The sequence below is a fragment of the Rana temporaria genome, chromosome 1 (assembly GCF_905171775.1).
Source record: "Rana temporaria chromosome 1, aRanTem1.1, whole genome shotgun sequence".
NCBI classification, from domain to species: Eukaryota; Metazoa; Chordata; class Amphibia; order Anura; family Ranidae; genus Rana; species Rana temporaria.
The window spans coordinates 364,721,382-364,736,161 of record NC_053489.1 but is presented as its reverse complement, the minus strand read 5'-3'; the positions used below and the strand labels follow the sequence as shown (position 1 = coordinate 364,736,161).

The 14,780-nt window shown below is 44.8% G+C and overlaps 1 protein-coding gene across 4 annotated transcripts in view; it reads right to left on the bottom strand.

The window, feature by feature from the left end:
- ARID3A (AT-rich interaction domain 3A) overlaps positions 1 to 8,148 on the bottom strand; it is a 102,035-nt gene extending 93,887 nt beyond the window's left edge. For 2 of the 4 annotated variants that reach the window (XM_040322172.1, XM_040322183.1), the window contains exon 1: positions 7,894 to 7,982. The gene's annotated coding sequence lies outside the window, so the exon portion shown is untranslated. Of the gene's footprint in view, positions 1 to 730; positions 821 to 7,893 lie in introns of those variants that run through there. The other 2 variants (XM_040322175.1, XM_040322178.1) reach the window with 2 other exon arrangements.
- Between the last annotated feature and the right edge of the window lie 6,632 nt (positions 8,149 to 14,780).

The following is a 14,780-nucleotide window of genomic DNA, read 5'->3' as shown; positions in this document are numbered from 1 at the left end:
AAGCCCTGCAATTTGCCTGTTTTGGTGCAATGTAATTGAAAAGAAAATGCAGCCAAGTATACTTCAAAGTAAGGTGCCTTACACATGTCAAGTCAATATATTTTTTTTATTAAACTATGGAAAGGGATTATTCTACATTTAAAATTGGTTTATGAAATGATCACTAGTTGTTAGGACTACCTGCGTGGTCATAAGCAACAGTGGGGGGCAAAAAAAGTACTGTTTTAAAATAAAGATACCGTAAATTTTGAAGAAAAAAAAAAAACGTAGTGTAGCATGCAAGTAATGTTTACTTTGCAGCCCAGGAGATCCTCATTGACGTTACATTAAATGAAAATATCTGCAAAATCTGAAAAGGGTAAAGTGCACTAAAACTGAAGGAAATTATAGGGAAACTATTTCCCCTCCCCCATCCTGTTGGGAGTGGGCTCAGTGCATTTCCTACAAAAAGGGCAGAAAAGCTGACATAACTAGACAGTTTAGCGTATCAATCAACTCTTTCGCTGCCAAAGATTGTTGCAACTTCACTATGTAACACCATTTCTGCGGTGGCAAAAAAAAGGTTTAGAAATTGTGATTTAGCAGGTCACATAGAAAAAGCACCAATTTGTAATATCTCCCCAAAGACCTGTTTGTAGGAAAAAAAGAGCAACAAACCTCCATTGTAAGATCACCCATAAAGCCCAAACACACACGTCCCTTCCCTGAACCCCCTATTTGCTCCACTGACCAGCATAGTAGATCCAGGCACTCAAGCGTATGAGGAGACGAGGGATCACACACTGGGTGTTCAGAGATTAAACAAATACACCAACTGGAGACTGGGTGGGAGGCCTGGGGGAGAATTAATGGAAGGAGGGGCTGGATACCCCCTCCCCCATGGACATTAGCTCTTAATTATCTAAGCAGATATGCTGGATTAACTGACTGTATGCCACAGCAGTCAACATGATAGTGTAAAGCAGGGGAGTGCTGCACATAGCTATGCATACAACATTTAATGTGACACCCACAGTTTCCAAGAACCATACAGGAACATTCTGCACGCAGCGCAGACAGAAATAAGCCCAAACTGGCCACATGTCGCGTGCCAATGTGAAACTGCAGAAGGTACGATTTTAAGGAAGTGTGCAATAGTCAAGATATTTGGTGCAGTTTTTATAGTATGCAGATCTTCGACATGTGGGTGCTGAAGTGATAGTTAAATAGAGAGTTCCATTATTACTAGTTCTAAAAAAATGTATAAATATCACTACAACTTGCCTTGAAGAAAAGGGGCCTTATGTGGGGCAAAAATCTCTATTTTTAAACTTGTCTTAGCTTGCTGGTGGTGAGAGATATATAGACAGACACAGACACCCCCCCCCCCCCCCCCACTCAAATAAACACACAGGTTTAAACCAAGAATATTAAATCACAAACAAAATAAAGCCTAGTGTAGCTGAACACATTACTATTTAGTATTCTATACTGGGAATAAACTGTAGCTTGGAAGTAAGGAAAAGAAAGGTAACCATGGGAGACATCTCAATGCAAGTTGTTTCCAGGAATAAAACAGACCACATGGTGTATCTTGCCTCAGGCCAATTCAGTTACACGCTATTGTTTCTGTGTAACAAGTGGACTGTAGCTGGCCATTCAATGGGTTAATACTGCAGCTGGATCCCCCCCCCCCAAATCCCTTCTAAAGCTACTGGATGCTTCCAGGGAGGAGGGGTCCCTCCCCAAAGTGTGCCTGTACATAGGGTCAGTGCTCCACTCTGGCACAAAGGGAGGTTTGTTTTGGACACGAGGCACAATCAATGGATGATATTCGCATCTTGCCCAGAGACCAGGAAAGTAATACTTTGAGAGGACCCACTAGCATAAATACCGTACTACAAGATCTGGAGGAGAAGAGAAAAAAAACACACATAAATGTGCCAAGTAACTGAACTATGGAGGAAAGAATTACATACTAAAAGTAGGCTTGTGCAACCTCAAATAAAACTACTGTTGGTGAGCTGCTCTGAACTGAAACATGAAGAGATGTTCCTTCCCCAATACAAATTTGACAAGTGTAAACTCCTTTCAGTCTTTAAACCAGGCAAATAATAATGAACATTACTGGGGCCAAAGTCCAAGAAAATGAAATGCCATTAGACCACATGTTATAAAGCACACCCCAGCTTATGACACATACACAATCACCCTGATCATAGACACCACAATAACAAGATATTTATAATGTTACAAAGTATGTAGTTGGGAAAAACAAAGTGGAGTCACAGACTACTGTCAGCACAGAACAATCACATGCAGTTTTAGACGTTGGGTATGTATTAATAAAAAGGTTTCCTCAAATTGTGCCATTGCCCATAGCAACCAATCAGCTTCTAGCTTTCATTTTTTTCCCCACACAGCTCAGAATATTAAAATTTGGGCTGTGGGACTGGGCGTTCCTACTTGATTGACAGGCTTCCGACAGTCGCATACATCGTGTCACGATTTTCCAAAAGTAGCCAAACGTTGGTGCGCAGGCGCCGTATAGAGCCGCACCGACGTTCGGCTTATTTCGGCTACTCGTGACGCGATGTATGCGACCGTCGGAAGCCTGTCAATCAAATAGGAACGCCCAGTCCCGAAGACCATACCCGGAAGCGGCGGAGAAGATCTCTCTCTAAAACGGTAAGTACTGCTTCGATTTTAAAAAAACTACCCGATTCCCCTTCACAAAATGAGCATCAATAATGTTAAAAAAAAAATTTGGGTGAACTCCCGCTTTAAGCCGGGTACACACTAAGGGGCAGTTCACACCATAGAAACGCAGTCCGGATATGTTCCAGGTGCTTTTTTTGCAATGTGCGTTTTTGATCCATTCCAGTGCGTTTTTAATGCAGTCCAGTGCTCTTTTTCACCCCTTTTTTTATTAACTTTAGATAAGGACAAGTGTGTTCCAGTGCGTTTTACAGTGTTCCAGTACAGTCCGGTGCAGATAAAATGCAGCATGTTCTACTTTTTTCCCGGAACTGACCGCACTAGTGTGAACTATGCCATTGAAACCCATATAAGCTACTTTCTATGCGTTTTGGATGCAGGGGAAAAAAACGCATACTGTACTGCATGTGGTGTGAACTGGCCCTAACTGTTTTTTTTTCGTGCAACCAAATAAAACCCGACAGCTCCGGTCGGAGCCACTGTACATGTACTAACCACCATACAAGGTTAGTTCCACTATCTCCCCTGCTGAGCTGTGGTGTTCCCCCTCCAGAACACGCTGATCAGCGCTCTCTGCCATTGGCTGAACGCATTGATCTTGAGGCAGTCAGCTGCTGAAACTGACATACACACAGGCAGAATGTCAGACAGTTTTTGTTGAACTGGCCGTTGCCTCCCGACATTTCGTGTTGATGTGAAAATCCTTCCCGCTATGCTATTGCATTCTAACAGTGGAAGGTTTCCCCACTGTCATAGTACAATGATCACTGCTGGTGGCTGATAGTACGAAAAAAAAACAAATGGCTAGTTGTAGGGAAGTTGATCAATACAACCAGCCTGCCCATAGATGGATAGAAATTCGACTGGTTCAGCATGATCCGTCTATGGCCGGCTTAAGGTAAAAGGTGTTCTTTGCTCTGTTACATAACACAATCCACCTTCTTAATTTAGGAATATACCTTTTATCCAGTTGCAAAAGCGAGATACATTTAATACACCATAAGTTTGTTACTGAAGGGTCTATGATACTACAGTACTTAATTGACGGTTTGTGGAATTTAGTTGATATTAGGCACAAACAGTTGGCTTTGAGGTGTGCTTTAGGGCTCATTCAGCCAGCCACACATGGTCAATAGAAGCATTTTATTTTTGCGCAAAGCCACCTGTACAAATCGATGACAGGCTGTAGCTGTATGCGTACAGGGACAGACAAACGGCCCTGGATGCAAACTGTCTGTGTACAGGGTTGCTCATCTGTCCCTGTACGCATGTAAACACTCAGATGTGTGGTTAGTAGCATATGCCTTTATGACAGGTCATCGATTTATCATCGTTATTAATATGAGCAGCTCTTTGCAAAACACCTGTACTGTACTTCTAGGTGTAGAAACATTTATTTTTAAGGTGTACGACCGTGTCTGTGTGAAAGATATAGGTTTTATGTAATGCAAGTTTGGCTATACTGTACACACCTGATGCCGATAACACAGTGTTGCTCCATATATACCAATAGCTTTTTGAAAAAAATAAATAATGATATCTCTCAAAAAGGACTAAGGCTTCATTTACACCTAAGCGTATTGGAATGGCAGGCAGAATCATGCGATTCTGCCCGCCATTCCAGAATCACAGCAAAACACTGGACACATTCGCAATGCCATCATTTCGTAATGGCACCCCAAACACAGTGTGATTTTGCCACAATTGTCATTTGGTAAATGAGCTTCTTTGGCGTGATTTTGGAGAGGGATGCCCATTCAAAAGAATGGTGCAGTTTCAAAAACGCGCCACAAATACACAAAAAAAAACGGTGCAGCAGGTATCTCTGCAGTATGCCGAGGTGTAAATAGGCTTTCAAAAATAACTCCTGTTCAGTGCAATAACACATTACAATGTTACTATACTATTCTATCAGTAGTACAAATAGTGATGAAAGCACATACTATTACCGTATGTACAAAGGACATCTTTAGGTATAGTTCACAGAGGTGGAAAGAACAGACGTTTGTTATTGAAACCTTCCACACACTTTGCCAATCCAACAGGCTCAATTCACAAAGCTAACACACACACCAGGATAAGAATACTTAAAAAAATAAATGTGTTTTTGTTTTTAGTGGTGTCCAATGAGATTTGAAAATTACAGTCACCCAGCTATTTTAGAGAGCCTTACCCTTGTGTTATTTTGTGAATTAGACCTAACATCTGTTCCATAACCACAAATGGTCTAGCACACACCTATTGTTCAGAATGCATCTGTTTCACTTTGTTTTTTACCAGAACATTTGGCAAGTGTGGGCAAAGTGCCTCAATCCAAGTTAAAAACAGCCTGTCCCAAATTTGCCTTAGGCACTCCTAGTCCCTTTTCACACAGGCACCATGTGGCACATTCAGCAGAGGATCTTGCTGAATCAAAGCAGAGTGGGGTGCATCCGTTCAGTGTTTATTTCCACTTAAAATAAATAAAAAAACTGTGCTTCCCAGACCCGTGTTAGATTTATGAATGGCCAAATGTAAACAGCTTAAAGCGGATGTGCCACTAAAAAAACATTAAAAGCCAGCAGGTACAAATACTGCAGCTGCTGACTTTTAATATTAGGACACTTACCTGTCCTGGAGTCCAGCGCCGATCGCAGCAGAGCACGAGCCGATCGCTCGTCACCCTGCTGCTCCCCCCTCCATCCACGCTGAGGGAACCAGGAAGTGAAGCGCTCCGGCTTCACTGCCCGGTTCCCTACGGCGCATGCACGAGTCGCGCTGCGCCCGCCGATTGGCTCCCGCTGTGTGCTGGGAGCCGAGTGTTCCCAGCATACAACGGGGGACGGACGGGAAACGAGGAAAAAACCTGTCTTTTGCCCGTATCGTAGGGCCGGAAGTGGGTGCAGATACCTGTCTGTAGACAGGTATCTGCACCCCCCTCCCCCCTGAAAGGTGTCAAATGTGACACCGGAGGGTGCCGATCAGCGGGACTCCACTTTAGAGTGGAGATCCGCTTTAAAGTGGAAGTAAACCCTATCGTTTCCAGCCAAGGAAGCTGCCATCTTGCTCAGTTTAATCTCCAACTGTCATGATGCTGCACATGTGATCCATTATGACACCAGCCATTGGATGGTTTGACAGTTTGGTTGAGAGCACAAACGAATGTGACTGTTCTATTCCCAGCAAGTGCCAGGAATGTAACTTTTTTTCAAACTTAAATCGAGGGGTTTATTTCCGCTTTAGCCCTGGTACACACTGGGTACGATTTGGAACGATTTGAGATGCGATTTGACATGTCAAATCGCATCTCAAATCGGCGGCAATTGTCGGCAATGGCACTGTCCTAATCAGTGCGACGCCGCATCTGCGATTTCAAAAAGTAGTTTCTGTACTACTTTTTGCGATTTCGGGCCGCGATTTACATTAAATTGCCGCCGAAATCGCGGCAAAATTGCGCATTTTACCGCGATTTTGAATTCGCAGCAGTGTGAACCTAGGCTCAAACCTATTTAAATCTGATCACTTCCAATCTGTCATATTTAAAATCAGAAAAAAAAAAAAAAGGTAAAGCGAGTTTCACACTGCTCCACTTTAAAAACGTGTAAAAAATGCATATGCATTTGACGCATTTTTCACCTGTGAGAAAAAAAAAAAAAAAGAAGGACACGCCAGTCAAAAACTGCACTAAAAACGTAACTGCACCAAAAATGCAGCAAGTGGGATTTTGAAGCACACAACGGACCTGCAACTGACCAATTTGTAGAGTTTCCTAGGAGTTTTTCCTTCTGCTTTTTTTAAAATGCAAAAACAGAAGAAAAACTGATCAATGATCAAAGTAGCCTATGAAAAAAAAAAAAAGGCACAGACCTCCATTTTTTGTTGTACCTTGAAGTACTCGGAGGTAAATGGATGCAAGTGGACAGTTGTCCGTGATTGTAAAGTAAACAAAACAAAAAAAAAAAAAAAAAAGTGGTTTTGCACAGAGCAGCCCCAAATGCACCTCTTCTTGGGTCCCCCGCCAGCGCTTCTGAGTCCTATTTTTTGTGTCCATAAGCCCAGCCCTGCCCCCTTGGCAGCGGGAGCAATGGCTCCTGCATGTCAGCCAATCAGGAGGGGAGACTCTGAAAAGCCTCAGCTCTTGTGCACATCACTGGATCAAGAACGGGCTTGGGTAAATATGGGGGGGGGGGGGGGGTTTGGACGTTTATCTTCATCGATAGAATGTATGAAGATTAAAATATATTTACAACAACTTTGAGACTTTTATCATAAAAGAACTCGCATGACATCAAAATCAATAGGACCATCCTGCTTGAAAAGTAGCCCCTGCACCTGTTCAAGCTTCTGGGACAACCGCAAAGGAAGGAATTTGGTTTGTTGAGCCGTTTGGAGCTCCTTGCAACACTTAGGTGTGAGTGGAGACTAATTTAACCTCCTCCTCAAAAAATAAAGCGTGAAAGAGGCCTAAAGCTTTCGCTTCTATTAAATCTTCAAAAAAAGCTCCAAAAGCTTCACATCCGCTTCCAAAACATGCAAAAAATGCATTAAAGAAACCCAATTGCAATGTGTTTTAATGAACATTTTTTATTTTATTTTTTACACTGGTGTGCCCTTAACTTTATAAGTAGTGACGTCTAGCCGCCACCACCACCAATGGGGCCTAGTGCCTCTACTAGAGCCAGGGTACAGTCCAACTAGCGCTCCCTTCATATTAGTGGAACCAACACACACATTGGAGGTCACTGTAGGAAATTCTATATATTATTTTATATATTTATACAATAAAAAAACCTTCCAGAACAAGCTTTCACAGTGATGGAGTCACCCATGGCACTGATAATAGAAGAGAGGTGTCCCTCAGGGGGTAGAGGACTACCTGGGGGTCCAATGGAGGCCTCTATGTGGTAATATATCTCTATATATAGATATATAGATAGAAGGCTCGTACCCCAACCCCACCCAGCACGGTCACTTGTCCCCGCTCGGCCCACACACACACGCAGGGCTCCCTGTCCGCTCCCATTAACTTCCACAGCCGCTGGCACCCCCTAGCCCGCACCCCCCACCACCAACACCACCACGTCATCCTTCCCAGCACCCTCCCCGTACCAGCTGACCCCCCAGCAGCAGGCCCCATGTGTAGGACTCCCCCCTTTCGTGTGGCGGCACAGCGCCCACTTCTCTCCCACCCACTGACCCGGACACCCCGAGTCTTACCCCCACAATCTCCGATGCTTTTTCTCACAGGAGAAACTTGGGATCTGAGCGAGAGGAGGGGAGGGGCCGGCATGCGAGAGGGGGGGTACCTTGATTGGCTGCGATCCAGGGAGAGTCGGCAAACTTCCAACCCCGTCCGTGCGAGAATGAGTGGCAGCACGGGGAGGACTAACCTTTAAAGGGAGCGTCTAGAAACACAGAAAGAAAGGGACTGTCTGCAAGTGAACGCACCCGGGAGCCGGCGGAGGAATGTGCAGACTGCTGTGAGGCTGAATGGGGAAGTGTGGAGAGGACAGGAGACATACGTGTAAGGGGAAGTCATCAGAGTGACAGTACCGGACAGTTACCTCCAGGGGGCTGGATGGTGACCAGCAATGGACAACACGTGCTGTACTAAAAATCAACACACCTTGGATTAAAGAAGAAGGCTCAGTTAAAGGGGTTGTAAAGGCACATTTTTTCCCCCTAAATAGTGCAGTCCTCCTTCACTTACCTTATCCTTCCATTTTGCTTTTAAATGTCCTTATTTCTTCTGAGAAATCCTCACAGACTTGGTCCGGGGACAGTGTCCTCAATCTGGGGACTGTCCCCTGAAACCGGGGATGTCTGGTCACCCTATTTTAAATGTCCTTATTTTTTCTGAAAAATCCTTGCTTCCTGTTCTTCTGTCTGTAACTACACACAGTAATGCAAGGCTTTCTCCCTGTGTGGAGTGTCGTACTACAGTAGAGTCAGGACGCCTACTAACACACAGCTCCTTTCTCCAATATGCAACGTAGAGAGCGTCCTGATTCTCCCGTAGTCCAAGGGAGGGGGCGAGCACAACACTCCATACCAGGGAGAAAGCCTCGCATTACTGTGTGGAGTTACATACAGAAGAACAGGAAGTGAGTTTTTTTCAGAAAAAATAAGGACATTTAAAATAGGGTGACCAGACATCCCCGGTTTCAGGGGACCTTCCCCGGATTGAGGACACTGTCCCAAGACCAAGTCTGTCCCCGGTTTTGTCGTCGGATTGGATTTGAACAGGGGCTGGGGCAATTTCAAAGACAGTGGCGCGCGCGTGCCCGCCGCATCACTGAGATGCCGATGCGCGTGCCTGGCGGCCGCGATGTCTGCCAGGCACCCGCGATCGGCGGTTACACAGACAAGGATGTGGATCTGTGTGTGTAAACACACAGATCCACGTCCTGTCAGGGAGAGAGGAGACCGATGCTGTGTCCCTTGTACATCGGTCACCTCCCCCAGTCAGTCCCCTTCCCCCACAGTTAGAAACACTATGCAGGGTACACATTTAACCCCTTCCTCACCCCCTAGTGTTAACCCCTTCCCTGCCAGTCACATTTATACAGTAATTAGTGCATATTTATAGCACTGTTCGCAGTTTAAATGTGAATGGTGTCAAAAGTGTCCGATGTGTCCTCCATATTGTCGCAGTCCCAATAAAAATCACAGATCGCCGCCATTACTAGTAAAAAAATAAATAATAAAAAATAATAATAATTCTGTCCTCTATTTTGTGGGTGCTATAACTTTTGCGCAAACCAGTCGCTTATTGCGGTTTTTTTTTACCAAAAATAGACTGAGAAAACATTTTTTTTTTTTAATTGTCGCTCTTTTTTTGTTTATAGTGCAAAAAATAAAAAACGCAGAGGTGATCAAATACCACCAAAAGAAAGCTCTATTTGTGGGGAAAAAAGGACGCCAATTTTGTTTGGGAGCAACGTCGCACGACTGCGCAATTGTCAGTTAAAGCGACGCAGTGCCGGAAGCTGAAATTTCACCTGGGCAGGAGAGGGGTATATGTGCCCAGTAAGCAAGTGGTTAAATAACTAAGAGGAAATAGTAAGTTGAGGAAGAACTTAAGGCATTTTTTTTTTTTTCATTTTGGATAGAGTAAGGGAGGGTTCTAACCCCTGTCAAGTGTTTTTGCCATTGGAGAGATTTCTCTTCACATCCTGTCTCCAGAACTAGTGTCCCCATTGAAGATTTCCCTTCACTTCCTGTTCGATAGCTGCAACAGGAAGTGAGTGGAAATCCCTCCAAAGTGAAGGAAGCTCTGGATCAGTTTCCCCATCTGAAGATTTCACTTCCTGTACCATAACCACAACAAGAGGAAATCCCTCCAAAGTGAGGTTGTCATCATAACTTGTGTCCCCATTGGCAGGTTTCCTTTCACTTCCTGTACCATAACCACAACAGGAAGTGAGGGAATCCTTGGTAGGCATGAGCTCCGGTGTGTTCGCACACTCCACGTGCAGAACCCGCCAGGAAGTCGGCACTGCTCTGCGCTAATCGCAGGCAGTGAGACATTTCCCGATCTCTGCAGCCGAGCATCGGGACAATGTCTCCCTGCCTGTAATTAGGGCAGCGCCGTGCCGACTTCCTGGCGGGCTCTGCACATGGACTGTGCGAACACGCCGGAGCTTGTCCCTAATCCTTGGTTGTCATCAGAACTTGTGTCACCATTGGCAGATTTCCTTTCCCTTCCTGTTCCATAGCCACAACAGGAAGTGAGGGGAAAGCCTTGCAAAGTGAGGGAATCCTTGGTTGTCATCGGAACTAGTGTGCCCATTGGAAGATTTCCTTTCCCTTCCTGTTCCATAGCCACAACAGGAAGTGATGGGAAATCTCTCCAAAGTGAAGGGATCGCTGGTTGTCATTAGTACCAGTGTCCCCATTGGCAGATTTCTTTTTCCTTTTTGTTCCATTGCCACAACAGGAAGTGAGAGGAAATCCCTCCAAAAATGAGGGAATCCTTGGTTGTCAAAGCTAGTGTCCCCATTGGAAGATTTCCCTTCACGTCTTATTCCATAGCCACAGAAAGTGAGAGGACATCCTTCCAAATTAAGGGAATCCCTGGTTGTCTCCAAAATCAGTGTCCCAATTGGAATATTTTCCTTCACTTCCTGTTCCATAACCACAACAGGAAGTGAGGAATCTCTGGTTGTCACCAAAATTAGTGTCCCCATTGGAAAGTTTCTCTTCACTTCCTGTTCCATAGCCACAACAGGAAGCAAGAGGAAATCCCTTCAAAGTGGGGGAATCCCTGGTTGTCACCAGAACTAGTGTCCCCATTAAAAGATTTACCTTCACTTCCTGTCCCATAGCCACAACGAAAGTGGGGGACGTACCTCCAAATTGAGGGGATCCCTGGTTGTCAGCAAAGCTAGCTGTCCCCATTGGAAGACTTCCCTTCAACTACTGTTCCGGGGACAACCCAACATTTGGGATTTTCTTTTACTTTCACTCTGGGTGATAAATAGAGAAAGGGAAGCTTAGGGTCACACTAGTGCTGCTGAATGATGATGCATTTTTCAGTGTTTTTGTAGTTTGACTTTGTGGGCCGGATTCAGATACAATGGCGTATCTGTCCGGCCGGCGTAACGTATCTCCGATACGTTACGCCGCTCTAACTTTGGGCGCGTGTTCTTTATTCAGAAAGAACTTGCGCCCTTAGTTACGGTGGTGTAACGTATGTGTTGCGGCTTAAGGCCGCGTAATTCAAATGGGGATGTAGGGGGCGTGTTTTATTTAAATTTGTGTTGACCCCGTGTTTTTTACGTTTTATTTGAACGGCGCATGCGCCGTCCGTAAAATATCCCAGTGTGCATTGCTCTAAATGACGTAGCAAGGACGTCATTGCTTTCGACGTGAACGTAAATTACGTCCAGCCGTATTCGCGAACGACTTACGCAAACGGCGTAAAATTTCAAAACTCGGTGCGGGAACAACGGCCATACTTAACATTAGCTACCCCTCAAATAGCAGGGTTAACTATACGCCGGAAAAAGCCGAACGCAAACAACGTAAAAAAAAAGCGCCGGGCGGTCGTTCGTTTTTGAATCGGCGTAAATCCTCATTTGCATATTCCTTGCGTAAAAATACGAAAGCGCCACCTAGCGGCCAGCCTGGAATTGCAGCCTAAGATCCGACGGTGTAAGACACTTACACCTGTTGGATCTTAGGGATATCTATGCGTAACTGATTCTCTGAATCAGCCGCATAGATATGACCAGCGGAACTCAGAGATGCGACGGCGTATCAGGAGATACACCGTCGTATCTCTTTCTGAATCCGGCCCAGTGTGTTTTTGATGCATTTTTCGTGCTTAATGTGTTTTTTCTTTTTTGTTATGTAGAAGGAGACACTAGAGAATGTTCCTGCATTTTACACGCATTTTTGTTGCGCTTCCATTAAAGTCTATCTGCAAAAAACTTGTGGCACTGCAGCAAAAGAAGCGTCTGACCTTTCCAAAAAAAATGCCGCCTTGATGAGCACAGACACAGCAGAGAATAGTGATTTCTGTTGTCCTACAATGCAGCACAGCAGCAGCTGCATGAGAGAATGCACTAGTGTGAACGGGGGGCTTCCAGGGACACAGACAATAAAAAAAACCTGACAGGGGTTCTCATCCATCTCTAAAAGTTTTGCCTTTAGTTCTATTTTAACTTCTATTTTCACCCAACACATCTGTGTCACTGTGCTGAGCATGCTCACTGTGTGCTCTCAACACTAAGACCCCTTTCACACTGAGGAGTTTTTCAGGCGGTACAGCGCTAAAAATAGCGTTGCTATACTGCCTGAAAAACTCCTGCCCGGTAACCTCAATGTGAAAGCCCGAGAGCTTTCACACTGAGGCGATGCACTGGCGGGAGAGAAAAAAAATCTCCTGCTAGCAGCATCTTTGGAGCGGTGAGAGGAGCGGTATGTATACCGCTCCTTCCCATTTAAAACAATGGGAAACCACGGCAATACCGCCCGCAATGCGCCTCTGCAGAGGCGCATTGCGGGCGGTATTAACCCTTTATCGGCCGCTAGCGGGGGTTAATACCGCACCGCTAGTGGCTTAATCCCGCAGAAAATCCAACGGTATAGCGCCGCTATTTTTAGCGGCGCTATACCGCCACCGCGGCTCCTGCCCCAGTGTGAAAGGGGCCAAAGACTGAGCTGTCACAGGCAGTTCTCAATTCAGATCAGTAGTCAGCGGGACCAGATTCTGATCATGTGACTGTGACAGCCAATCCTTCCTGACCCCCCAGGTGTTTTGAACTGACCCCTTTCACACTGACAGCACCCGGCCCTTAGCACTAAAGCTCTGGTTGTTTTTGCGGTGCTTTAGCGCTGTTTTAGAGGCGCTTTCTGGGCACTAGCGGTGTGTGCTTTTTACCCCAAAAACTGGCAAAAAGTCCCATTTTGCAGCGCTTTCAAATCGCTTTTTAGGCGCATGGACAGGGTGTTTTGGGAGCGCTATTTACAGTGCTCCCAACCCCAAGGATGCTGCTTGCAAGACATTTCGTAACGTTCCATAAGCACACCGCCCCAGTGTAAAAAGACACACTGCAATGAATGGGAGGTGATTTTCAGGCGCTTTTAAGAGGCTATTTACTGAGCTAAATTGCCTGAAAACCACCTCAGTGTGAAAGTAGCCTTAAAAGGGAGACTAGGGCGAGACCGGAAGAGTAGATTTGGCCATAGATAGTATCTGCTAAACGGGCCAAATTTCGATCCATTTTGTCCAATCCAATTTGAGAGGAGCAGACCTAATGATCTTGAATGGCACTGCTAATAAATATTGTTTTATCACCGGCAGCCAATCAGTTGCAGCGTTGATCAGTGTATTCTGACAGCGGAGGAGTCTCACTGTCAGAATTAGGGATGATCCGAACACCCCCCAGTTCGGTTTGCAGAAGAACATGTGAACATGCAAAAAATTTGTTCGAACGTGCTAACACCGTTATAGTCTATGGGACACGAACATGAAAAATCATACCTGCTAATTTTAAAGACTAATATGCAAGTTATTGTCATTAAAAGTGTTTGGGAACCCGGGTCCTGCCCCAGGGGACATGTATCAATGCAAAAAAGTTTTAAAAACTTTAGTTTTTTCGGAAGCAGTGATTTTAATAACGCTTAAAGGGGTTGTAAAGGTACAATTTTTTTTCCTATATAGCTTCCTTTACCTCAGTGCAGTCCTCCTTCACTTACCGCATCCTTTGATTTTGCTTTTAAATGTCCTTATTTCTTCTGAGAAATCCTCACTTCCTGTTCTGTCTGTAACTACACGCAGTAATGCAAGGCTTTCTTCCTGGTGTCCTGCTCGCCCCCTCCCTTGGACTACAGGAGAGTCAGGACGCTCTCTACGTTGCAGATAGAGAAAGGAGCTGTGTTAGCGGGTGTCCTGACTCTCCTGTAGTCCAAGGGAGGGGGCGAGCACGACACTCCACATCAGGGAGAAAGCCTTGCATTACTGTGTGTAGTTACAGACAGAAAAACAGGAAGTGAGGATTTCTCAGAAGAAATAAGGACATTTAAAAGCAAAATGGAAGGGTGAGGTACGTGAAGGAGGACTGCACCAAGGTAAAGGAAGTTTTTTTTAACCTTTGCAACCCCTTTAAAGTGACTTCTATGAATAGCCGCGAGTAGTTTTAAATGACTTTTTTTCCTTTAGAAATGTCATTTTGTGCAGGGACTGTTATAAACACGCAAAAAACGCACTACTTCACAGGCATACTATAGACACCCCCCAGGTACAAAATTTAAAGGAATATTTCACTTTTATTGTTTCACTTTAAGCATTATTAAAATCACTGCTCCCGAAAAAAACTTTTTTTTTGCATTGATACATGTCCCCTGGGACAGGACCCAGGTCCCCAAACACTTTTTATGACAATAACTTGCATATTAACCTTTAAAATTAGCACTTTTGATTTCTCCTGTAGATTTTAAAGGGTGTTCTGCGACACCTCAAATTGTTCGCTATTCGGCAAACGGGTGAACAGCCATTGTTGGAGTCAAACTCATGTTCGAGTCGAACATAAATCTCATCCCTAGTCAGAATACAATAGTACTGGCTATCAGAAAACTCATATGTAAACCGTCAGTAA